General features: G+C 51.2%; 1 long non-coding RNA gene across 1 annotated transcript in view; it reads right to left on the reverse strand.

Moving 5' to 3' along the window:
• LOC138452657 (uncharacterized) overlaps window positions 1-9287 on the reverse strand; it is a 128301-nt gene extending 119014 nt beyond the window's left edge. Inside the window, exon 1 of the long non-coding RNA XR_011260296.1 lies at window positions 9050-9287. This is a non-coding gene — a long non-coding RNA (uncharacterized lncRNA). The remainder of the gene's footprint in view (window positions 1-9049) is intronic.
• Between the last annotated feature and the right edge of the window lie 7570 nt (window positions 9288-16857).

Here is a 16857-nt window from a genome sequence, read left to right on the forward strand (position 1 = left end):
ACACAAATTGCAATCAAACACCTGGAGGGGGGCATTTTCCGGGTCCTGCAGATAAGTCAAAATGGTGGTATAAGTGACAGTACACGTCTAACGCCCTATTTTACTGATCTGCATGATTTTCTACAATTTATCAGGCAGAGTTGGGGAGCAGGGTGGACTTAACATGTCCGCCTACTGTTCCTGCCCCGCCTGACAAATGCGGGTGCCTTACTACTAGCATCTATTTTTATGATAGAGGTAATGCAGTGGATTTTTAAGGTATCCGCCTGCAATGAACACATGGTGAAAGCAGGCGAATTTCATATGCATCCAATGTATATGCCTCCTGCAATCATCAAAATTGGGAGGCATTAACACTTTTCCACAAAAAACGTTAATTGTAAAGGTGATTCCGACTGTGTTTTACTCTTTACCTTTCCACTATGTGGTAGAAAAGATAACAATTTCACAGACTCAACCTTTAGCACTTGAGTAAAAATTGACGTGTTCTCTTCGTTGCAATTACCATTTCAAATGAAAATGACCCCAATAACGATGGCTAAAATGACAGTTTCAATAAATGAATGAATACCCAAAATAATTGTATTGTATTTTATGGTTTAGCAAATTGTGCAGTATCTAAAGTTCACAATGTCCTACCGATAACACCACAACAGGGTAAAGGCTTAAGGGCTAGGTGAAACACATTTCCCTAGCATAAATATGTTTTGTGCAAAAGTGTGGTGCATCACATTAGTATACAATATATACTTTTCTGATTCTATAGTCTCTTGAATGTCTTAGCTCCTGGAGTACCAGCTCCCTGTGACCCTGCCCTGTGTAGAGGTCTACCAAAAATCTCAATGAAAGACAGGCCACTTGTCACCAAATGCAAGACCCCTTTGCAGCCAATTAACAATTAAAAATCCCCACGAATGAAGCCTTTTTCTCACTAAAAAGACAACTGCCGACTGTCAAAAATCAAAATAAAAACCATTAGAGTGCCCCCAGAAAAAAAAATAAAAAATAGAAAACCATAAGCAGACCTATGTGTGCTCCGCCATACCTTCCAGCTGGATTTTGGTCTGCAAAAGTTTGCTGGAGGTGGAGAAAGCTGGTACCATCTAATGAATATTCGTTATTGAGGATGATCTTTGATGATCTTGACTCACTCGGCATCTCGGACACCAAGTATGCAGATTCTCATCCCTCTCTCAGGGAACTACCTCCAGGGCAGCACCAATCTGAATACAGTTTATGCTACCATTCAAGCTTGGATGCCCTCCCACCTCATTTTCCTCAACAATGACAAGACTGAGATCCTTCTAGTAGTAAACTCATTTCACCTCGCAGAACTGAATTCTGCCCATCAATCGTTCTCCATTGATGGCCACATCATCCGGGGTTCCCCTTCTGTAAAAACGTTGGGCATCCACCTAGACGCTTCCCTCAGCATGTCATGCTAGGTGAACACCATTGCCTCCTCTGCTGCCCATGCTACACAACTCATCAATGCCAGCAAGCCCTTCCTCTCTGCGGACAACCGTCTCACCATGAGCCATTATTGGGTTTAAAATTGATTATTGCAATCCGCTCTTCTGAAGAACTTCCAAAAGGAATCTCAATAAACTCCAAACCTTACAAAACAATACCCGCCGTGCAGTCCTCGATCTGGGAAAACACGAACATGTCTCAGAAGCAAGGAAAAGAGACAATTGGCTCCCAGTCAAAGAGAGGATCACTTTCAATGTCCACACCGTTGCTCATCACTGCCTCACAGACACTGCACCTTCGTACCCATCCCATAGGCTTATGAAAACGTGCTCCTCCAGACCGCCCGGAACCATCAACAGCCACCACCTCACTGTCCCCAGATTCAAGTGCATCAATGCTGGGGACACCAGTTTCCCCGTCGTGGCCTCCAAACGCTGGAAGGCACTTCCTTCCTCATTACATTCAAAGCCATCCTACTACTCATTTAGGAAATGCCTGAAAACCTGGCTCTTAAATTAACCCTTTCCCCTCTGGGAATCCCTGATAAACTCTACCTCTCCTGGAACTAGCATCTAGATGCCCATGTGTGTTGCACGTTGCTACAAATGTTAAATAAATAAATAAAATATAGTGGTAGCTTGCTGCTCCCAGTGGGGCTCAGGCACCTGATTCCATCTAGGGAGACTCCTTGATTAGCAGCTGAGCATCATAGGACCCACTGAGTGCAGAAGCAGAGGTGTCCCACCCTTGCCACTCCGTGTGAAATTGAAATCTATAAACACATAGCTCACTCCCTATGGCAGAATGTGGTGCTGCCAACTGAGGACTCATTGTTTACTTTCCTCTAAGGGGCCTGTACTGGAGACTGTGTCTGGCCCCTGGGCAGCAGTTCCCCTTTTTCTCCTCCTTCATTCTTTATAGTACCAGGGGGGCTGAGTCATGCCAAAGAAGACGAGCAGCACCCATTTATTGCAGGAAGATGCGACAGGACACTATTTGCCATCTTTCCACCAAGTAGGATTGAAACTGATAGCGGTTACAGGGGATCTTCTTTGCTTTACTTCTATGGCAGGAGTTCCAGAAAAAGAGCATGCCTATTGCAGGAAGGTGGTTCACTATACTTGTCTGAAGTCTTCCGGAGCACTGAGAAATGGAATGCGGGCTGCTGTACCCACTTGAGAGACACCACAGTGGGTTTCCCCATCTTCTTTTTAGGCACAAGGAGCAGTCTCAATGGTTGATGTCCCAGTGCAAACCTGCCCACTTCTCTCGTTCTGCATGTTTGAGGTGGTGGGTAAGAAAGGGTTCAGTACGGCACTCTCTTGAATCAATAGAAGCACTGGGTGGTACTGGTGGCAGTTCTTTATTGTGTTGCCCCTAACAGTATTCAAACATCAGGGAATAACTGGTGCATATGAGGCAGAAACACATATCTCACCTCCATCTTCACTCAGACTGTGATGACAGCCGCAGCCTGGGACGTAGGGTGACATTTTGGGTCTCATGAGTTTGGAGGTAGCCATGCCCTTAATAGGGGCATGGCTGCCTCCAAACTCGGGTCCAGTTCCCTGAATGGGGAAATACCGGGCCATACCGTCCTTGGAGCCCCCATAGGGCTCAATGGGAATGGGGAGCATGCTAACAATGGGCCCGTTAATGATGTTAGCATGCTGGGCTCCTCGCAGGACCCGCTAAGGACGTCTGGTAAAACCAGGCGTCCAGAGCAGGTCCCGCGAACGTACCTCGTAGTAGGGCGGTAAGGGGTTAACGGCTCGGCACCTTTACCGGTGCCGTTAACCCCTTACCGCCCACCTCGTAATGAGGCCCTTTGTCTCTCTTTCCAGTGTGGGCATCCTCGCTAGCAGTGTTGAGGTGAGGACTGGAATTGCCAGGGTTTATAGTCTTCTTCACAGTCAGGGTGCTCCCCACCAATGAAGAGGACCTCAGGGGAACGGCATATTCTTTCCTCCCATGTACCTGTGTTCTTTAAGCATCCACTTCATAAGCAAGTGGCCCTTCCCTTTACAAGGTGACTCAAGTGAGGGGCACAGCAAATAGGCCTAGATACAGAGGTGTTGCTAGGGGGCGCTAAGGGGGCTATAGCCACTGATCTTTTGTTTGTAGCCCCTGATAGAATCTCAGGAGCTACAGCCAAAAGGCTAGCTAGCCCCCAGTCCCGACAGTTCCGACATTAGCCTAGCCCCGGATCTTTTCCAGACCTAGCAACACCTCTGCCTAGAACAAGCCTCTTATGTCGGCAGAACCACTTTTGGCAGCTGTCCACTTCATGCAAAAGTCCCCTAAGCTCTCTGTTCATGTTTTGGCAGGCAAATGCACAGGAACTGCACCATTATATCTGTCCCGAATGGGGTGATCGTCCGTTTTTGCCTCAGTTAAGGTCCACCATTCCCTTCCTGGGACACAGCCAAGGGCAGCCATTTGGTCAAGAAGACAATCATGTAAGTAAAAAACTACAAAATGTTGCCTGCGCTCACTTTTGCCTCAGGTTGCAGTGATCACAATGGAACACAGTTAATATCTTAAAGTTAAAACATTTTCAATGTACAGTTTGTAGTGTGAAACACCTCGTGTACAATTAAATTAAACACCTTCCCATTTTCATTTTACATATGAAAATATTAAAAATGTCATCTCCTCAAAAGGAGGCCAACTGAGACCCCTTAATTTATCTTGGATCACATTCTGTCCTCCTTGCCTTTTCTCTCCTAAACGCTCAGTTCACCATTCATCATGTCATATATGTTATATAGTACAGATTAATTCTACTTGGTGTTGGCAAAGTCTTAGAGCTGATAATATTGTGTTACCTGAACACATGTCCAACATACACATGCTTGGGTCATATTAGAAGTTCAGCGCATTGCGTTTTAAGTTCCCAGCATGGCATTTGCAATCATACTTGTAGTGACTTGGTCCTTGCTTTACAAAGAGAGAGCTCTTTGTTTAAACAACCTTTGCAGGGCTTCAAGGATGAGATACGCTAATATCAGCTGAACTTCTGCTGGGGAATCCAGAGATGGGCTAATTGGGGTTTCTAAGCTGAAACCATCTTTAGAAATAAAATGAACATGTGCCAACTATGTAAAGGAATGACGCTAATGATGTCCAGAATGGTAGGTGCAATTAGATAGCCGATGATCCAAAGTATGATACGAATATGTTTATGTATTAAACCCACCCCCTCGCTGTAGAAGGGGAAGATGTAAAATATAGATAGAAACAGTGATCACTGCATTAGATAACAGGGTACAACGCTTGCCAAAAGTGTACGGCAGAGTTTGGGGGAGTCTGGCTGAGAGCCAGGAGGTACATTAAACCTACTGTTTGATGAAGCTACAAAACTGCTAACTCGCACTGTAAAATAATATTGTTTACATAAATGATTTTTAGATTAAAGTGCCTACATTATCGCCGGACTTCCTCATTACTCACTGTTACAAAGACATTAAAAGAGTCGTGGTTTTATTTTGGGTTTAAAGCCAACAAATCAAACAATGCATAGAGGCGGCCACAGAGAGCGCAAGGCTGGGCTATGGAGAGTGAAGAAAGGGGTCTGAAGGCAGGTGAAGCGATGAGGCTGACAAAGGTTGCGGAAAGAGGGACCAGAGAATGAGCACTCAGCAGGCACATGAAGAAACACCGATGCCAGAGGGGCTATTAATCGGGTGATGCATTTTTATTCTGTATTCTATTTTTAATTTGTATAGCACCTTACACCAAAGCTGATGCTGCACTGTATATTGAAATGCCTTTCTTTGCCAAATCCACCTTTGATTTAAAGTTATCTTTGAAAATGAATGCATATGTATTTTTCACTGCTGGATTTTACATACAAAAGGATTATGAGTAAATGTACAATCATTAGAACATTTGCAATCATTGGTAAATGTGTAATCAATGGTAACTGTGTAAATGAGAAATTACTTTTTTTAAAACTTTTCTTTTTCTTTTCTTTTGCATTTGGTTAATTCAAAACTTTAGCATTACATTGAAAGAATGTATACATATACACAAAGATCAAAATCAGAAACATAGATCAAATAACAGTTTACAATAAGTATAATAATTAAAATCTTTATATACTAAACTCTTCCATTCATTCTTCCATAAAATGAGATTCAACTTGACTCATTATAAAAATAGATACTAAATAATTAATTTACAAGTAATACTAACACCCTCTTCCATATAAAGTGTGCTGCAGCAGTAATAACAGTAGACTCTGCTCTATAGATACAATTCCAAAATTGTTCTGTCTCAATCCTCTCTAAGGTTGTGACTAAATGCATGTAACCCTTTGTATAAATTGGTTTTAATTAATTACATTTGGTCAATATATGGCAGGCAGCTTCAACCTCGAGCCTGCATATTCGCAAATCCCATGGTAAGCCTTGCCATGCACCACCATACTCCCTGGTAGGCAGAAAACTAAAACGTCAATACAATATAAATCTCTTCAATGAATGGCCACAATACCTGGTGAGGTAAGTAGGCAAGGCATTTAAGGGAAAACTCTGAGTAGGATAGGCCTTATATCTTTTTTTGTGGCAAGCTTGTCAATGTTCTCTATCGTATCCCTATCCATGGCTCTCTTCTTTAGCATCTGCTCTATATTTGGTGCATCCTGTGCCAAGGTTAAATTCAGGTCGGACAGCAAGACCATAGCAGATGTCTCTACCTCTAACATGAAGCTGTTGTCTTCCCTGTTCAGTAGTTGTTTGCCCAGAATCCATTTGTGTGTTAACCTTAGTATTGGTAGAGCACAACTTCAGCAATAAAAGTGTGGGTTGTCCTAACCAAAGAGTAACCAGAGAGCAGGTGCCGAACTCCAATCTAAGAGCCTCGACCGGCACAGAGCTAGGAAGATTCATAGTTGACTGTGATATCCTGCCCTCAATAATATCCAACGCAGTAATAAACGTATTGGAAGCGCCTGGAGGCCATAGAGCATAGTTGGAATTATGCTAATTTTAAGGATGAGAATCAACCCTTCTAAATTATGCCTCCAATGCTACTGACATACCATTTAATAGTGAGCCATTTTCTCCAAATCTTACCAGACATAATGTCCCCATTGAAATGTAGAGTTGGGCTGAGATTAAGTGGAACACCAAGAAATGGTGTTGTCTACTACCTCAAGGTTATCTCTACCCAGTTTCCAAATGAAAGATGGTTTAGAGTTGCACTTGGAGGTAGGCTTCATGCGGTTCCTCATGGCAGGTGCAAGGATGTCAAGGGTGTTGGAGATGGAGAGGTGAAGATTAGCAAGGACTGAGTCAGAATTAGAGTCAAAAGCAGGGGTGGATGGGGGAGTGAAAGAGGCAAAGGCGGCTACTTACATTCATTTCAATGGTCAGAAGACGGAGAAGGAGGCTGGAATTGCGGGCAGATTCTTAGCCAGGGAGCCCAAGAGATCCAGATGAGAAGAGAGGAGAGAGTGATCAAACTAAGACAGAGGTGTATTGAGAGGGTTGGAAAGAGGGAGGTCAGCAGACATGGGTGCATCCAGAGTATGCCCGGCTGAGTGAGTTGGGCCAGAGTGAAGAATAGTGAGGGAGAGAGGGTCGCAGAGGTTGTAGAAGGGTAAGGCCGCATCAGGAGAGTCGAGATGAATATTGAAGTCTCTGAGGAGGAGAAGCTTAGAAGTAGAGGTCAGGAGAGAGGAGGTGAGGTCGGCCCACTCAGATAGGAAGAGGGAGACCAGCCGAGGGGTGCAGTAGATAGTAGCGAGAGTGATTGACAGGGTGGGGGAGATGCAAAGCTTACAGACAAGACATTTAAAGGAGGTGTAGGCTTGAATGTGCATGATAGAGGAAGGCATTCATTCAGGGAAGACAAGGGCCACTCTTCCTCCAGGGCGGTTAGGCCTGGACTTGGAGAGGATCTTGTAGTCTTCAGGAAGAAGAGTGTCAAAAGCAGTGACAGAGCTGGCATTGAACCACGTCTCATTGAGAGCAAGGATGTCGAAGTCAAAGTCTTCGAGGAGGTGACAGATGTCTGAGGCGTGTTTGACAGCAGAGTGAGAATTGAGGGTAACTAAGTAAAGCTGGGTGCTGCCTTTTAAAGGTTTTTTTTCTGAGCAGTGGTACAGGGATGAGGTACAACCGCTGGAGAGGGTAAGGAAGGACGGGGGGTGGACGCAGGTGGAGTGGCGAGAGAAGGGAGCAAGTTGATGAAAGACAGAAGGTGCCTGTCAAGGAGGAGGAGGTTGGGGTGAGAGTCCTGGGCCATGATAGTGCCATTCAGGTAGACATTGATGATGCACCTGGATGATGGGAAGTGTGCCAAGAGCACTTTCCACATGGTACCACCATTAATGAGTGAGGAAGAGAAAGAGGAGAGGACATAAACCATATGGGGAGTCGATAGGTCTGCAGAGGGAAAGACAAAGAGAATGTCAGTAATAGTCTACCTGGACAGAGCACTGACATAGGTCTCAGCAATGGGCAGACCTGGGTTTGAGAGCAGGAGATCCTTCTTAAACTTTTTCCTTCCAGGCTTGGAAAGAGAGGCGACTAGGTAATACAGCAGCAGTTAGAATAAATAGGAGAGATGGAGAGAACCATAGGGAGAGGGGGACAGGAGGGTTCCAAAAGATGGGAGAGAGGTAGTGAGCTGCACAGTGCACCAAAAAAAAATCACCAGGCAGTCTAGCAGCCAAGCAGGCACAGATGAAGCAGGTACTTTAAGTAAGATTCAGACAAGGGCCGAAGATTAATAAACCCCACAATGTGAAGTTCAAACAAGCATGAGAAATGCTGGCATTAAACTTGACAACATGATTTTAAATACATCTGGATTCGGAGTTCCAGAGAAGCAGGTAAAATGCAGCAAATCCGCACGGGCAACGGATAATTCAACGTGTCCAGATTTCCAAATCACACATGCTAGTAAAATGCCAGCGTTTGAGTCAGCGTTTGAGCAGGGCAACAGGCTTTAACCAGAGTAGCATTTGGCACAGCCAGGATATTGAGCAGCAGGATACGATATACTAGAATACAGATAGCAAACAGCTTTTAGGTAAGGTCTGCAGAGTAAATACAACATCTAGGTTCAGAGTTCAAATGTACAGCCACAAGAAACATAATTTAAGAAAAGGCCTGTCGTTTTAAAAGCATGAAGAAGTCATTTTTCTTTTCCAAGTTTATAGAAGTTAATGTGGGTATTGTCTAGAGCCCAGCCAGTAAGAACTGAAGGTAGTTTGGGAGGTTGCCTAGGTGTACTTTATACAGGCGAAGAAAAGGATACAGTTTGGTCGGGATGTTGAAGGGCTGCTCAGGAGGTAAAGATAAAAAAAAGCGCATACAGCCTGAGCGGTGCGTGGAGCAAGGTGTGGCTGCTAGGATGGTAGAATCAAACATATGCTAAATCGGGCTCATGGTAGAATGAACATGAACAAGGTGGCAGCAATTCCGAGGGGAAGATAGAGGAAACACGTGGCAAAGCCATGGGTGTGCAGCCACAGTGGGGGTTGCCGCCAGAAAGGTTGGGGAGGGGAGTGCTTTGTGGAAGGAGAAGCGGGTGGGTCTGGGTGCAAGGGGAAACCAGAACTTACCCAGGAAATTCGGACGTCAGCGGGGAGGCTCAGGCTTCAGAGAAAGACACAGGGGGGCCCTCCCAGGTCCGGACCGGACCAGACAGGGTAAGTTCCTGCCCTTCAATGGGGACTGGTGTTCACCTGCCGGCTCCCCGGCTATTCGTTCCTTTGAGAGTGCATGTAGCCAATCAGGGGGCACAGACAAGGCTGGTGGGTGCCTCAGAGACAAGGTGCGGGCCCGGCGGCCATGATGGGAGGCCCAGGATGAAACCGGATGCTGCAGACCTTGAGGCCCTGGCCTTGGAGGCTAGGAGTAGAAATGACAAACTTGTTCTTCTGCTCCGGGGAAATTCTTTCTGTGTTGCTGGCTGTCCCCTTTTGAAAAGCTGCAGGTGCTTTTAGTCTCTGGCTCTTGCAAAAAATGCAGGGATAGATTTACACCAAACTGCACAAAGGCAATCTGCACCACTTTGTTCCAACTTGTTTTGAATTTGGAGTGAATCAGTTCAGCGCCAATGCAAAAGGTGAAAACAATGTCTTTACAACATTTAAACTCAAACATTTCAGTTTTAGGACAGCCGGGCAAGAAAATTCTTTGGAAAATGTCATAGTGACGCATCAAAAATTAGTCTGGCCAACAGAGCTCCTGCACTCCTCTCCTCACTAATTTCAAAATCGAGCGTATGTCTTCCTTCTCCTCCACAAAGTCAGAAGATTTCTGAGTCCTTTTATACAGTGGCTAAGGAAGAAACTAAGGTAATAAGGACTCGGATTCACATGCCTGTTTCGTCCTAGGATTCCCTGGCTTTGACTGGCCTTGGTCCCTTTATGCTACCTCTTCCCTTATAGGGTTTCCTCACACTGCACATACATCTACACTGCATACATACCCTCACACTGCACATGCACCAGAATGGTGCACACACCCATACACTGAACATACAGTGACACAATGTTTAAACGACTACACTCAGCCCTACAGATAAAGAGGTCGATTCATGGAATTAATGTGCGCCGAAAATACCCGCGGAGAGGTGCCGAAACGTGCGAATCGCAGTAAAAGTGCGAAAATCGCAGGGAAACCAGCGCACATCGATTCATGGAAGGCCGTGCGCGAGAAAAATATTGGATGTGCGCTGAAAAAGTGCGCAGCGCACAGGATATCTAACGGCGTGCGCCACGGCCACAGCGAAATCGCACATAGCGCGGCGCACACAACAAAAGTAGGCGGAACACGGGACGTAACACTCGGAATGGGGAACAACTCGTCAAAATGTAGGCGTCACGGGGGAAGTACAGGAGGCAAGTGCGCGGAACGCCCACACGCTCGCCTACAACACGTATTCATGGAATCCAATAGGGCAAACCACCGCACGGTCAAACCAGCGCACAGGCCCAAACACGTCCGCCACAAGAAAGCAGGCGGTAGTGTCCCTGCCCCTGAAATAAATGTGCGCCAAAATGTGCGCCAACAAAAAGCACCTATATACAGCTATGATGAATGTCACATACTGTGGCCCTCTAAGACAAATGACGTGCAAAGGGGTACGCGACAAAAACGGACACCCGCTGTGCGAAAAATAGCGTGTGCGTGTATTCTGTGCTGCGTGGAAAGTCCCACACGCGATTTGCCTGGGTATGTGTATTCCGGGGTGCGCGGGAAGTTCCACACGCGAATTGCCTGGGTCCGTGTATTCTGGGGTGCGCGGGAAGTCCCACACTCGAATTGCCTGGGTCCGTGTATTCCGGGGTGCGCGGGAAGTCCCACACGCGATTGGCCTGGGTACGTGTATTCCGGGGTGCGCGGGAAGTTCCACACGCGATTTCAGCAGGGTACGTGGATTCCAGGGTGCGCGTGAAGTTCCACACGCTAATTCTGCAGGGTACGTGCATTCCGGGGTGCGCGGGAAGTTCCACACACGATTTCAGCAGGGTACGTTTATTACGGGGGTGCCGGGTAGTACTACATGTGAATTGACGGTGTGGGTCCTCCCAGGTGTTCCCTCTACACCCTCCACGGCCCCTGCAGGCAGCCCACACCACAGGGGACTACCCTGCACCCCTGCTCATGTCCCGCAGGCAGCCCATCCACCATGGCCATGCCCCCCAGCCAACCCACATGTCACCTTGCACTACTGATCACCAACGCATGTCTCCCAGCACCCCCACCCACCAGCATCCAGGGGCACCCTCCACCAGGCCCCCACACATGTCTCCCACCACCCCCACCCCCCAGCAGTCATGGGCACCTGCCAGCAGGCCCACACACGTCTCCCACCACCCCCACCCCCCAGCAGCCAGGGGCACCCTCCACCAGGCCCCCACTCATGTCCAACTCATGTCTCCCTGCACCCCCACCCCCCAGCAGTCAGGGGCACCCTCCACCAGGCCCCCACTCATGTCCCCCTGCACCCCCACCCACCAGCAGTCAGGGCCACCCTCCTCCAGGCCCCCACTCATGTCCAACTCATGTCTCCCAGCACCTCCACCACCCAGCAGTGCAGGGCAACCCTCCACCAGGCCCCCACTCATGTCCAACTCATGTCTCCCTGCACCCCCACCCCCCAGCAGTGCAGGGCACCCTCCACCAGGCCCCCACTCATGTCCCCCTGCACCCCCAGCCCCCAGCAGCCAGGGGCACCCTCCACCAGGCCCCCACTCATGTCCAACTCATGGCTCCCAGCACCCCCACCCCCAGCATCCAGGGGCACCCTCCACCAGGCCCCCACTCATGTCCCCCTGCACCCCCACCCCCCAAAAGTGCAGGGCACCCTCCACCAGGCCCCCACTCATGTCCCCCTGCACCCCCAACCCCCAGCAGCCAGGGGCACCCTCCACCAGGCCCCCACTCATGTCCCTCTGCACTCCCACCCCCCAGCAGTGCAGGGCACCCTCCACCAGGCCCCCACTCATGTCCCCCTGCACCCCCACCCACCAGCAGCCAGGGGCACCCTCCACCAGGCCCCCACTCATGTCCAACTCATGTCTCCCAGCACCCCCACCCCCCAGCAGTGCAGGGCACCCTCCACCAGGCCCCACTCATGTCCCCCTGCACTCCCACCCTCCAGCAGTGCAGGGCACCCTCCACCAGGCCTCCACTCATGTCCCCCTGCACTCCCACCCCCCAGCAGTGCAGGGCACCCTCCACCAGGCCCCCACTCATGTCCCCCTGCACCCCCACCCACCAGCAGCCAGGGGCACCCTCCACCAGGCCCCCACTCATGTCCCCCTGCACTCCCACCCCCCAGCAGTGCAGGGCACCCTCCACCAGGCCCCCACTCATGTCCCCCTGCACCCCCACCCACCAGCAGCCAGGGGCACCCTCCAACAGGCCCCCACTCATGTCCAACTCATGTCTCCCAGCACCCCCAGCATCCAGGGGCACCCTCCACCAGGCCCCCACTCATGTCCCCCTGCACCCCCACCCACCAGCAGCCAGGGGCACCCTCCACCAGGCCCCCACTCATGTCTCCCAGCACCCCCAGCCCCCAGCAGTGCAGGGCACCCTCCACCAGGCCCCCACTCATGTCCAACTCATGTCTCCCAGCACCCCCACCCCCCAGCAGTCAGGGGCACCCTCCACCAGGCCCCCACTCATGTCCAACTCATGTCTCCCAGCACCCCCACCCCCCAGCAGTCAGGGGCACCCTCCACCAGGCCCCCACTCATGTCCAACTCATGTCTCCCTGCACCCCCACCCCCCAGCAGTCAGGGGCACCCTCCACCAGGCCCCCACTCATGTCCAACTCATGTCTCCCTGCACCCCCACCCCCCAGCAGTCAGGGGCACCCTCCACCAGGCCCCCACTCATGTCCCCCTGCCCCCACCCCCAGCAGCCAGGGGCACCCTCCACCAGGCCCCCACTCATGTCCCCCTGCACCCCCACCCACCAGCAGCCAGGGGCACCCTCCACCAGGCCCCCACTCATGTCCAACTCATGTCTCCCAGCACCCCCACCCCCCAGCAGTGCAGGGCACCCTCCACCAGGCCCCCACTCATGTCCAACTCATGTCTCCCAGCACCCCCCCAGCAGTGCAGAGCACCCTCCACCAGGCCCCCACTCATGTCTCCCTGCACCCCCACTCCCCAGCAGTGCAGGGCACCCTCCACCAGGCCCCCACTCATGTCCCCCTGCACCCCCACTCCCCAGCAGTACAGGGCACCCTCCACCAGGCCCCCACTCATGTCCAACTCATGTCTCCCTGCACCCCCACCCCCCAGCAGTGCAGGGCACCCTCCAGCAGGCCCCCACTCATGTCCCCCTGCACCCCCACCCCCCAGCAGTGCAGGGCACCCTCCAGCAGGCCCCCACTCATGTCCAACTCCCAGCACCCCCCCAGCAGTGCAGGGCACCCTCCACCAGGCCCCCACTCATGTCCAACTCATGTCTCCCAGCACCCCCACTCCCTAGCAGTGCAGGGCACCCTCCACCAGGCCCCCACTCATGTCCAACTCATGTCTCCCAGCACCCCCAGCATCCACGGGCACCCTCCACCAGGCCCCCACTCATGTCCAACTCATGTCTCCCAGCACCCCCACCCCCAGCATCCAGGGGCACCCTCCACCAGGCCCCCACTCATGTCCCCCTGCACTCCCACCCCCCAGCAGTGCAGGGCACCTTCCACCAGGCCCCCACTCATGTCCCCCTGCACCCCCACCCCCCAGCAGTGCAGGGCACCCTCCACCAGGCCCCCACTCATGTCCCCCTGCACTCCCACCCCCCAACAGTGCAGGGCACCTCCACCAGGCCCCCACTTATGTCCCCCTGCAGCCCACCCCCCAGCAGCCAGGGGCATCCTCCACCAGGCCCCCACTCATGTCCCCCTGCACTCCCACCCCCCAGCAGTGCAGGGCACCCTCCACCAGGCCCCACTCATGTCCCCCTGCACCCCCACCCACCAGCAGCCTGGGGCACCCTCCACCAAGTCCCCACTCATGTCCAACTCATGTCTCCCAGCACCCCCACCCCCCAGCAGTGCAGGGCACCCTCCACCAGGCCCCCACTCATGTCCAACTCATGTCTCCCAGCACCCCCAGCAGTCAGGGGCACCCTCCACCAGGCCCCCACTCATGTCCCCCTGCACCCCCACCCCCCAGCAGCCAGGGGCACCCTCCACCAGGCCCCCACTCATGTCCCCCTGCACCCCACCCACCAGCAGCCAGGGGCACCCTCCACCAGGCCCCCACTGTCATGCCGCCGGCGTCTAGTCGCCGGTGGAGGCTATGGAACGCCTGGCGTTGGCGGCGCCATTTGGTCATCCATTGCTTTTCCCTGTTCCTTTCCCAGGTTGCCGCTCTAGTCTTTCCTTTTCATTTTCCCGGCTTCACTATTTAAGCACCGCCCACTTCCGGGTTCGGTGCGTTGCAACTTTGTTTCTTTCCGAGTTGCTTGCTCCGTTGTGTTTTTCCTCGTTCCATATTTGCTACCCTTTGATCTCCAGTCGGCGTCACTTCGCCGTTCGCCTTCTTTGTTTCTTTCCCTTCCGTGGCGCTCCGCCACTTTCTGGTTTTCTCTGTGCCCCTTGTCCTCCCCTACTCCTTCATTTCTCACTACTGGATTCTTCCAAGGACCTGCTTCGCTTTCCATCGCCTGCTCAAGACCCTCGATCCAGCCATTCTGCTTCTTACATCGGGTCTACTGAATTGCTGCACTTCGCTCTCTAAAAGCAACAGGATCGTGACTTTGTTCTCCGAGGGTTTTTTTAAGCATCCGCTTTTTTCCCTCTTTACCCGGTCCCTGCGGGAAGGAAGCCTCTTGCTTCCCTGCTTGTCAGGGAATCAGGGTGGCTTCCCACCGCGGACGACCATACCTCTTCTCTAAAAAGAAGAAGACTGGAAAAAAGGTATTCCGCCACGACACTTCGCCAGAAGACTCAGGTGAGGAGGAAGCCAAGGAGGTAGTTAACATCATTGATAAACCTACCGAGGTTCCGGAGGTTGACAGTTTGCAACGCCAACAGTTAAGAACCATGGCCTCACCTGAGCAGGTGCAAGAACTGCTAACTGCTGTACATAACCTCACTCAAGAGTTACAGGCAGTAAAGACGGAGAACACTACCCTTAGACAGAGGTTGGACCGCTTTGAGCAGTCACGCAGTGATCTCCCTCCTATGCCATTATCCTGTGGCAAATACGACGGAACACCTAACAAATTTAAGGAATTCATGGAGGCTTGCGTGATCTATTTCACATTTAGACCTCAGTCTTACGCCTCAGACCAAGCCCGCATAGGGTTCCTCATTTCCAATTTGACCGGGAATGCCCTGGCTTGGGCAGCCCCTTTGGTAACCAGTGCCAGTCCTCTTCTTCAGGATTATGCTGGATTTACCGCCCAGTTCAAACTTGCGTTTGAACAACAAGAGACTACCTTATTAGCCAGTGAACAGCTACTGGATATCCGTCAGGGAAGCATGGACCTTTTGTCTTATATTTCCCGATTTTAAAAGGGTGGCGGCTGATGCGGGTTGGCAAGAGAATGCCCAATACACAATCTTTCGTCGAGGCCTCAGAGAAGACCTTAAGGATGAACTTGCTAGGGTTAGCCGCCCTTCTACACTCACGGAGCTTTGGGCCACGGTACTCCAGCTCGACTTTCGGTTATCGGAAAGACGGTCTGAGCGGCGGAGACAACGTGGTTTTCCCGTTACCTCTAACCCGGCTACGTCCTGTTCCGTTCCCTCGGGTTCGGTAAGAGACAAGCCCATGCAGATCGGAACTACCAGGGGACCGCTTGCCCCCGAAGAACGGAAGCGGCGCAGAGACCTCGATCTATGCATGTACTGCGGTTCCAACACCCATGTTCTGAGGGACTGTTCGGACGTACCTCCCCGCAGGTCGGGAAACGCCATACCTCGGAACTAGTAGGGACCAGTTACCGAGGGGGCTATCCTGGTCCCTATGTCTCTTTGTCCATAACACCTACCATCAACTCCTCCGAAGACAATCGGCTCATGGTCATTGCAGTCCAGTTGAACCACCTACATCAGACATTCGAGGTCCTAGCTCTATTAGACTGCGGAGCAGCTGGATGTTTTATGGACGTCGTCTGGGCTGACAAGACTGGTATCAGTCGTCTGGAGAAGGAGGAAGATCAAAAGGTTGAGGGCGTTGATGGTACACCGCTAAGCTCCGGTCTTATCACTCATGCCACCGCACCCATGATCATGAAGGTTCTCCATCATACTGAGACCATCCAATTCGACTTGATTCGAGCTGCTCACTTCCCTGTCATCCTGGGGGTTTCCTGGCTCAGGAAACATAACCCTACGATTGATTGGACCAAGAACCAACTGTCTTTTTCTTCTAGCTTTTGCAAGAAGTCTTGCTCAATACAATCCGTGGCTGCAACTATCCATACTCTTCCGGACCCTCTTACCCTGACTGATGTTCGATCCGTGAACAATATTCCTAAGGAGTGTCTTCATTATCCGGAGGTCTTTGAGGGAGAAGGACCTCAAGAACTACCCCCACATCGACCCGAAGATTGCCATATCACCTTGGTTCCCAATGCAGTGGTTCCGTTTGGCCGCATGTTTTCTCTTTCACTCAAGGAGAAGAGAGTTCTCAAGGACTACCTGGACTCAAATTTACAACACGGTCTCATTCAACATTCCCATTCGCCTGCGGGGGCATCTTTGTTTTTTGTTCCGAAAAAAGGTACAGATGAATTAAGACCGTGTATTGATTACCGGGGCCTAAATCAAGTTACAGTAAGAGACCGTTATCCCATGCCTCTCATGAAGGATATCCTAGAGGCGGTGCAGGGAGCACGGATCTTCACTAAGATCGACCTTCGAAGAGCTTACCATCTTTTACGCATCCATCCT

This window comes from Ambystoma mexicanum, chromosome 4p (genome assembly GCF_040938575.1).
Source record: "Ambystoma mexicanum isolate Mex_15411 chromosome 4p, UKY_AmexF1_1, whole genome shotgun sequence".
Classification (NCBI taxonomy): Eukaryota; Metazoa; Chordata; class Amphibia; order Caudata; family Ambystomatidae; genus Ambystoma; species Ambystoma mexicanum.